This window comes from Echinops telfairi, unplaced genomic scaffold, assembly GCF_000313985.2.
Source record: "Echinops telfairi isolate 266 unplaced genomic scaffold, ASM31398v2 ScPeMD7_2;HRSCAF=8, whole genome shotgun sequence".
In the NCBI taxonomy this organism is placed as follows: domain Eukaryota; kingdom Metazoa; phylum Chordata; class Mammalia; order Afrosoricida; family Tenrecidae; genus Echinops; species Echinops telfairi.
This window is the reverse complement of record NW_022103898.1, coordinates 17,061,077-17,071,286: the sequence shown is the minus strand read 5'-3', so window position 1 is coordinate 17,071,286 and position 10,210 is coordinate 17,061,077.

Here is a 10,210-nt window from a genome sequence, read left to right as displayed (position 1 = left end):
AAAAACTCCTAAAGGGTACCATTCTATTCTGACACAAACAGGGTCATGGTATGTCAGAATCAATTGTGGACTCCTCATTCTTAGGACAAGGATTTGAGAGTGTGATAGGTGGATGCACCCCTGAGCTTCCTGGGAGCTACCTTCACCATCCAATGGGGACCGTCTGCCAGAGAAGGAGGCCAACACAGGAGAGGGCAGAGGGGCGAGGTGATGGCACTGTTGGTGGGGATGGGTAGAGGAGCCCTGCTTGATGCCTAAGCAGAGAAAGTCCCATTGTTTTTGCTTCAAGGCAGTGTGGATTAGGTCTCTCTCTCAAATCTTCATGAACCCATCAGAGCACTTTGTTCTACACGAATGCAAGTAGAACTACACATGTAAGAGTTTCACTAAGATTTAAACTGTTTACTGACACCGCATACGATTTCAAGGACGCTTAATCAGCTTGAATGTATGAGCTTCAGGGTACTATTAATATCCTGGATATTCTATGGGAAAAAAGGATGTGCTCTTCAAGCTTTCTGCAAATTCTGAAATTTGAAAAACTACCCACCACCCCCCTTGCATATTTTTAGGCTGACATCTAAAAATTTCATCACCATTTCAATAGTTTCTAAGGACGCAATTATTCAGCCCATCATAAACATGAAACACTGGCAATTTCATATCCATCGTTCCTTTTTAAAATTCAAGAGCACATTGTTTTTAAGAGCTGAAGATTAAAAACAAAAAAAAGAGCTGAAGACTTCATATTGTTCCTTCACATCAGAAAGGGGGCCCCAAACTGGGGGCCAAGACTCAAAATCATTTTTAAAAAGTCCAGGCTTACAGGTCGGATAGACGACACTGGTGGAAGTCAAGATGGTGATCCTGAATCAGGTCGGAAACCATCGCCTCCCCCTGGTCCAGTTTGCAGCCACACAACAGACAGGTCAATGAGCGGAACAGCAGTAAGACCAGGGAGGTAAGCACACCTTAGAAGACAAAGTGCATGGGGCTAGGGGAGGAGGAGGAAGGAGAACAGGGGAACACAGGGAGCAAGTGGGGTGACTGGTGGTACACGGTGGGATTGCAACCAAGGGCATGAAACAAAATGTGCATGAACTGTTGAGTGGAGAACTGATAAGTTCTGTAAATCTTCACCCAATTGCACGCATGCGCGCGCGCCCACACACAAAGTTCAAAGAAGAAAAAGAAAAGGAGCCCAAATCCACTGTTTCTAGCACCCAGCTTAGTGATTACATGTTGGGCTGCTAAGCACAAAGTCAACAGTTCGAAACCACCAGCCATTCAGCAGGAGAAAGAGGAAAGAGGAGGCTTTCTACTCCTGTAAAGGTTACATTCTTGGAAACCCACGGGGGCAGTTCTACCGTGTCCTAACGGGATCACGATGAGTCATAATCAGCTTGATGGCAGGGAGTTTGAGCAGGTTTTTACTTTTTGTGAGACCCAGTTGACAGAGGCCAAAGATAAACCTACAGCACTGCCTTGATCAAAAGATAGTTCCCATACACCCACTCAAACTCAGTGTCCCTTGGGGATTTTATACCCGTAGCCATGAACGTATGAGATGCATGCCTGGTAAGAAAGTCATGGTTATAAAATGAAGACAGAAGGCAAGGAAAGGCAGGTGGAGGGAAGAACCTGGCCTGAGGGGTAGCCTGATGCTGCTCAAGTTTAGGGGACAGTGCAGGGGTGAGGGGGGGCTTGAAGACAGACTCCCGCAAACCTACACACAGCTACACACTCCTTGAAAAGTCTTCATGCCGCCCCAAACCCAAACCAAGCTCACTGCCATCAAACCAATTCTGACCTATAGCAATTCCACAGGACAGGGTAGAACTGCCCTGTGGGTTTCTGAGACTATAACTCTTTATGAGAATACAAAGCCTCAGCTTTCCCCTGTGGAGCAGCTGGTGGTTTTGAACTGCTGACCTTGTGATTAGTAGCCCAACATGTAACCACACCACCATCAGGGCTGCTCATATCACCACAAGAGCACATTCATTCAAGGGTCGAGACACCTGGAGTCTGTCCGATTCAATCTCTTGAGCAAATACTCTCCTCTCTGAACCTCTGCTTCCCCGGCTGTATAATGGAAAGACTGGCTCAGGGGATGATGGTGAGAGGATCGAGTGCCGTCATGTATGGAAAGGACGGAAGAAATATTCAATAACCAGTTCCAGCGTGCTGCGCTGTGGTGGCGGGTGTCACAGGGATGCTAGAAGCGACACTGTTTCGTACACCAACAGGGCACCCATGGAAGGCAGGCTTCATGGCGCTGCCAGACTAAGGCAGACGAGGATCTATTCCTGTTAATGTGCCCATGAAAACCTGATGGATCGGAACAGAAGATTGTTGGGCTCTCCTGCTTTCAACATGCCATAGAAAGAATCGATCCCTAAAGGACAAAACATTAAAATAAAATAAACTCACTGCATTGAGTCCACTGCGATGCCTACTGACCCGGTAGGGCAAAGAACAACGAGCCTTGTCAGTTACCAAGGGGGTAAATTTCTTATGATTAACTGGGAGGTAATACATATATCATATCACTGCATAGTTCAATCACGTCAAGAAGAATGGTGTAATTGCTACCACAATCAGTTTCCATTCTTTCTCTTCCTGGACTCCTTGACATCGTCTCCCTTTTTACATGCCCCCGCCCCACTGTACCCCGCCCCTTGAAACTCTTATTCTACTTGCTATCCCTATAGGTTCTTCGATCTTGGGTTTCATAGTCTGAAAAACATACAACATAACTCCAAGAGAGTGACCTCTCATGGCATAACACCTCTGAGAGAGGTAAGTCTTTAAGCAGTAGAAAGCCTCGTCTTTCTCCCACAGACCAGCTGGTAGTTTCGAACTGCTGACCTCGCAGTTAGAAGCCCAAATTGCAACTCATAAGGCCAACAGATGGCCAGGGAAGATATAGACGACCCTGGGTACAACAAGACGTACAGGAACCACAACAATGGACTCAAACTGTCAATCGGGAGGCTAACTGAGGACCGGGCAGTACTGTGTTCTGTTACACAAACACCATGAGCTGCTGTTGACCGGACAGCAGCTGACTCTCTATCTATAGTTATTCCCCCAGGTTTTAAATATTAGTCATCAGAACCCAAGAAGGAAGGGTCTCTTTTCTCACACTTGTCCTTGGGCTCATTTTCCTCACCTGCCAGAGCCCACACTTCTAGGGAGGGAAAGGAACAAGAGAGACAGGAGCTCTGGGTGATCCCTGGGCAAGCCTTTACCTTCGGGATCTCGGCGGATGTTCCATTCAGGTCTAGGAGGAAGATGGTGGCCCTGTCCTCAAAACAGAAGAATTGATCATTTTCATCTTTTCCCCAAACGTGGCCACACCACAGGAGGCAAGAGCAAGCGACGGAGAGGGCGAGCAGAAAATAGAGGAGCTCTGGGTGACAGCGGGAGCACCACTAACACTTGCTGAGCCCCTTCTACTAAGCATTACATATCTATGAACATTTTTGATAAACTCAAAAGTGTTATGTTTCAACAAGAGCTCTGGACAAACCCCAGTTGCGAGGGGGTGATGTTATAAGAAATGAGCCCAAACCCATTGCCATCTGCTATGTCTACTTGGACTCCCAATTACCCTAGAGGAGAGAGTAGACCCGTCCTACATGAAGCCCTGGTGACATAGTGGTTATGTGTTGGGCTGTGATTTGCATGGTCAGCAGTTCAAAACCACCAACAGCTCTGAGGGAGAAAGACTGAGATTTCTACCCCCTGTACACAGTTACAGTTTCAGAAACCCACAGGGGATCACTATGAGTCAGCATTGACTCAATGGCAGTGAGAGACCTGGCCTACAGGGCAGTGTTTCCCAAAGTGGGCGGTACTGCTCCCTGGGGGCCACTAGACCAATTCAGGGTCAAAATCATATACTTACACTTGAACCCAGATGATAAACAATGCTTATGTGTTGGACTAACTGCAAGATCAGCAGTTTGAAACCACCCGCCACTCCGAGGTAAAAAAGACAGAGCTTCCTACTCCCATAAAGGGTTACCGTCTCAGAAACCCACAGAATGAGTTTGGCTTTGGGCTTTATGGGCTCTAGGATGCAAATTTTGAGTAATTTTTTTTCTGAAAAGGGGGTAGTAGAATAAATAACTTTGAGAACCTAGGCTAGAGTGTTCCTGAGCTCTGATTTTTCACTGGACTGCTTACCAAGAAGCCAGGAGTTCACACCCACCAGCCCTTGTACAGGAGAGAGGAGAGATGCGGCAGTCTGCTTCAGGCAAGGCCACAGCCTTGGAAACCTTCTGGGGGCCAGCACTCCTGGGCCATGAAGAGCCGGAGGAATTGGACAGCAGCAGTAGTCAAGCCAGTGGGCATCTTGAAGGAAGCAGGCTGCCTCACATCTCTCCCAAGGAGTGGCTGCTTGAGTTTGGACCCCTGGCCTTATAGGTCGCAGCCAAGCGCTTCACCACTGCACCACCGAGGTTCCTCATCGAAAACCAAGACCCAGAACAATCATTCCTCACAGTGTACTGTCAAACACCTCTGGGAAAGCAGCGGGGCATTGCAAACCCCAGAAGCACGGTCCCATGCAAGTTCGTGAAAGTTTGCTAGTGGCTGTAGCACATGAACCCCCAGACCACTGCAAGGCTCCCCCGTCACATCTTTTCGGATGCTATGCAAGCCCCTGCGCACAGCACCAACGCCTCCCTCACACAGGCAGTGGGACAGAGGCAGCTCACCAGAGAGGTGGGGCTCTTTCTGCACACATTGATCTGACCTTCCCTGGGCACACCCCCATCACTATGACATAATTTCCCAATCGGTAAGAATTCCCATTCTGCAAACGGTTCTCTGAAAACTATGAATGGCATTAGACTCAGTGAGCAAAACCCACGGCCCGACAACCCATCTGTATGGTCAGGAAGAGGCAAGCACACACTCAAGGCTGTTTCCCAGTGAAGGATCACGTTCTGACTTGGGATGAAAAAGTGTGTTTCGGGGGTGGTGGACAACAACTCCCAAGGACTACTCTTCGCCATTCCACAGCCCTGGTGGCGTAATGGTTGTGCACTGGGCTGCTAACTGCAGGGTCGGCAGTTCAAAACCATCAGCTGCTCCGTGGTAGAGATGGGGTTTTCTATTCCCGTACAGAGTTGCAGTCTTGAAAACTCACAGGGGCAGTCCTATGGGGGTCCCTCTGAGTCGGCATCAACTCAATGGCCATGAAGAATGAGGCAATTGAAGAGAGGAGGAGGCAGGGGAAGAAGGCAAAAAATAAAAACCAAGAAAAGCGGGGGGGCCCTGCGGCAATGAAAACAGATGGGATAGAAGTGGTGGAAATGGTTGGGAGCAGAGTAGCCGAGAAGCTGGCTGAAGCTGAAAAGCAGGAATGGAGGACAAAAGGGTTCCTCGCCACACAGCCTCCAAGATTCAGCCCTGGAGGGCATGCACTGAAGACGATTCTGAGTCTGAAGAACTGACAGGGGGCCCTTCTCCACCACCACCCAATGATCAGTGCACGCAAGGAAATTGGTGGAGGGACATACATTCTCTCCACCACCCACCTGTCAGTCTGTCCCACGGTGGTGGCCTGTAGGTTGCTGTGGTGCTGAAAGGCATGCCAGCAGGATTTCAAATACTAGCAGGGGCCGCCAAGGGTGGACAGGTGATGGCAAAGCTTCCAGACTGAAGGCAGATTGAGCAGACAACCCTGATGGCCTACCTCCCAAATTGACCCACAGCAGGGCTGGAAAGCGAACTGTCTTGGTTGGAAAAGCACTCAGAACGCAGTTGGTGACAACCAGGGACTTCAGCTTCCCGTCGACAGCGGAGATGGCCATTCCGCTGTCCACCAGTTGGCCTGAGTCAGTGCGGACTCCAGGCAATAAGCAGCACGCCTGCTCTACCCACGGAACACCTTCAAAGCCCCGTTCAGTACCACCACCGCTATCTGCCCCTGCCGCTCAGGACAGGGCTGCGTGATGCTTGGAACGTCACCTTCCGGTGGAACCATGATAAAAACATGCAATGCTAAGTCAAATCCACAGCCAGTGAGTCGATTCCGACTCACGGCAATCCCACAGGACAGGGCAGAACCACTCCTACTAGGGTACCTGAAACTGTCCATCTTCCCAGAAGCCAAGTTCCCCATCTTTCCCCTGCGGAGCTGCCGGTGGGACACGGGAGAGATGCTGAAGATCGCTGGACTAAACAGAGCGGCCTTCACTGAAAGGCCCCGTGCTCTAGCAAGACAGCAGCACAGGTCTCACAAATCGGGGGTGGGCGTGGGGGGAGTGCTGTGCGTCAGCGGGGCCAGTACGAGGTACAAAGTTCCAAAAAAGGCACATCACCTGAGCTCGGATCGGAAGGAAAATTAAAGAGGTTCCCAGGCAGAAAAGGCAGCAGGAGTTGACCAGACCAGAGAGACCTTTGCACAGCTCGACAAGTTTCCAGGGGAAATAAGTGGGAGAGGAGAAGAAGAATCAGCTAGCGATGGGTGGCCCGAGGAACGAGGGGTGGGAGGAGATGGGGCTGCAGGGAACGGCAGCAGTCAGGTCATACCAAGCTGTGTGGGTCCTGATAAGAAAGACGGATGTGAAGCAGTAAGGGCACGTACATCGAGCATTCTAGAAAAGCTCTCGGCCCTTAAAGACGGAACATAAAGACTATCCACAAGGGACTGAAAGGAGTGGCGGTGGCACCATGGCATGCCCACCACCCAGCAGTTCTGTGAGCACAAAGGCCTGGCCACCTGTCCCCCAAGGACAGCAGTCCAGGACGCCCTATGGGGCAGCTCGACTCTGCCGTGAACTGCCAGATCCAGACGGCACAAACCACAGCAACATAAGGGGCTGGGCTCTCCTATTTGAAAATTTCTGCTTTCCAGAGAGCTCAGTGCCACCATTGCGCAAAGTGTGTTCTGTAACATCACAGCAAGCGCCTCAATGACGCGGAGGCACACACTCCTCCCCACCAACCCCCTATGCAGAGGCACGCACCACCCCACCCCTCAACACAGAGGCACGTCGTCCCCCCCCACGCAGAGACACGCAGCCCCCGCACCCCCTTCCTTTCCCAGATGTCCAAGCCCCACTCACCCTGCTCCTGGCTCGTCACTGAGCTAGGAGCCCCTCAGGGGGAACATGGACTTGTCTCCATTACGGCCCTCAGTGGTTGCCATCCACGAGGAGAGAAGTTACTCTTAAACAGACACTCAGGACAGAGGCTCCCGCGGGAGTGTTTTCACACAAGCTCCCTCCCCAGCCCAGCTGCCGGCCAAGGGAGAGGAGGTCACTTTAAGAATTGCTGCTTGTGTCACAAGCAGACATTGCTCCAAGGAAGCCAGTGTCCAGTGGGCAATGAATGCCATCTCAGACTTCAGTCTCTAACAAACCAGGCTAAGGCAATGGTTGGGATGTGAGAGATGCCCAAAAGCTTCTCTCTGTTTCTGTCCTACTGGAACAGGCCCAGTCCAGTGGCTTTCAAACTGTCATATGCAGAGTAGTCCAAAGGCCCCAGCCTCTTACTTGCTCTGCTCCCATCTGTCCCCTACGCTGCTGTTAAATGCGCCACCTCCCTGATCAAACATCTCCCTCCATCCCCAAAGCCCACGGTCCTAACCTCATTTGTCAGCTTTACCTCAAGCTCTTTGCTCACAGAAGCTGGATATGGTTGATACTCGGAGCCACAATGCGGGGGAAGTATTGGGCTAATATCCACAGGTCTGCAGTTCGAGCCCACCACGCTGTACAGACAGGGTCTCTCTGAGTCAGAATTGACTTGATAGCGGTGGGTTTGCACTGCAGGCCTGGCCGTCAGCAGTTAATCTCTTCCTCAACCCAGCCTGGCCAGCCGCTTCAGTTAGCTGTTGCTGTCAAGTTGGCCCTGTACGCATGCGGGACCCCCATGCTCAACGAGGGGACCCCCATGTACAACAACTCTACATCACCCCATGGTTAGTTGGTGATGGACTGCCGTGGTTCATAAGGGTACCACTGACTGATTTTCAGAAGCAGACAGCCAGGCCTCTTCCTAGTCTATCTGAATGTGGATGCAGCGCTGAAACCCACTCAGCATCACCCACAGCTTCTAATGGTGGAAAAGTGGTGTTGGACAGGAGATGGGCTGGCCAGAAATCGAACTCTGTAAGGAAGGTGGGAATTCTACCACTAAGCCAACTCGATGTCTCCCTAAACTGGCAAGTCCCCCTACTTCCCACCCCCTTTCAGCTTCACATTTCAGGTTTCAACTCTCCTGTGCAAAGCACCTGGCTCAACCCACACCCCCTCCACTGAGTGTAAGTGACTGCAGTCAGTCCCCTCCTCTGGCTTCCCCGCTAGTTGGAGGCTCCACGGTGCACGGGCCTCCACTGCACTCACAGCCTCACCACTTCCACTCTCGTTGCTTTGAACGGCTCGCTTCAACCTTCCATAAGGGCTGTAACTCCTCACGCGTGTTTTTCAATCTCGCCAACGATGTTCCTTAAGGGCAAGGACAGCTTTCAATTTAATTCAATAAATGTTTATTGAAGGATTCTTCAGAGCTAAGCTTGATTAGCCGTGCAAACCCTACAGACCTTAAGGAGCTGACACAGAGGGAGAGACCAAGAAAACCCACTACCTAGGAGTTGGAGAGGGATTCACCCTACAGGGCAGGCAAATCTTTATAGGAGCAGACGGCCATATCTTCCTCCAATGAACCCGCTGATGGGTTTGAACCTTGGACTTCTTGGTTATCAGTGCAATGCTTAATCCATGGTACCACTGTGCTGCTTGAACCAAGAAAAATGCATAGCTAGATAAGATACTCAGGAGACCAAGCAGATGACAAGCACAGTGTATTTTTTGTTTCTTTGTTTGCTTGTTTGGGGAAGCTTTTCATTTTGTCCCGTTAATGTCTCCTCCCACCCTCCCTCCTCCCCTGTTGACAAGGGCCAGGTCTACAGTATAGTCTCTCATCTCCTGCCAAAGTGGCCTCCAACATCGTGTCCCAATGCCCTTCGCTCATGCTGTTACTAGCACCGACTTTTTGCACTAATAGGGCCCCGGTGGCATAGTAGGTTATAAGTTAGAGTGCTAACTCCAAGGTCAGCAGTTCAAAACCAGCAGCACCTCCACAGGAGAAAGGTGAGGATTTCTGTTCCTGTAAAGATTTATAGTTTCGGAAATCCAGTGGACAAGTCTACTCTATCCTATAGAGTCTTTATAAAAAGTCTCCATAAGGCAGAAACTTTATGTCTTTATAAGGCAGTGTGACAGTGACATAATCTCCTGTCAACTTGCGAAGGGATAGAGTCTAGCCTGTCAATCAGCCTGTCAATCACTGAGCCAATGATGCCTCCGTGTGGGCATGGCCTTCTTATGAGGATTCTGGGAACCCTGGTATTCCTCCCTGGAGGTGAGCGACACTCTCTGCTTGGTCTTCTTGCTGAAAGTCACATGGGGCTACACTGATGCAGCCAGAGCCCTGGAACTGGAGGAGCCACGTGGAGACACACACCAGCATTAAGATACTTCTACCACCACTGGATCCACAAGACTTTCTACCCTTTGGCCTGTAATTTTCCTGCATTTGGCATCATTGCATGTGTTACGTTAGTCTAAAGAGGAATGTATAGATTGGTATCGGGCATATGGGCCAATATTGGACTTATGGGCTTTATCTGGACTGGACTAGGATGTTTTCTTAATATATAATTACCCTTTATATAAAGTTCTCTATTACACACGAGTGTCTCAGGATTTGTTTCTCTAGTCAAGCCAGACTAACACAGGCAGGAACTCAATGGCAGTGAGTGTCCTTCATAGAGACGGCTGTCGGGGGTCTGCGAGTCCATTCTGACTCAGATGGACTGTGCAGGGATTGTGAAGAACCACTTTGAAGGGAGCAGGTCCCTGCTGGGGCCTTCTCCCACTGACTAGCAGCTGAGCACTTACACAGTGCGCCACGAGGGCTCCTTGCACTAAGACTAGACTGCTGGGCAGAGGAGGGGCACTTGCCTGTCCTCTGTGGTCCTCAGTCTAAGCATGCATGCAGGAGGGGCCCACTGACCGCCGGCTGAATGAATGAAGGCTCCGTCCTCTGAGTGGGCAGGAGAGCTCTCTGAGGATGAAGATGCATGTTTAGGGGATGAAAGCAGCTACACACGGAGTGAGGGTGGGTGGGGGCGGGGGACGGGGGCAGGGCGGGGAGGAATGACATGGGGCTTTTCAGGCAACAGCCA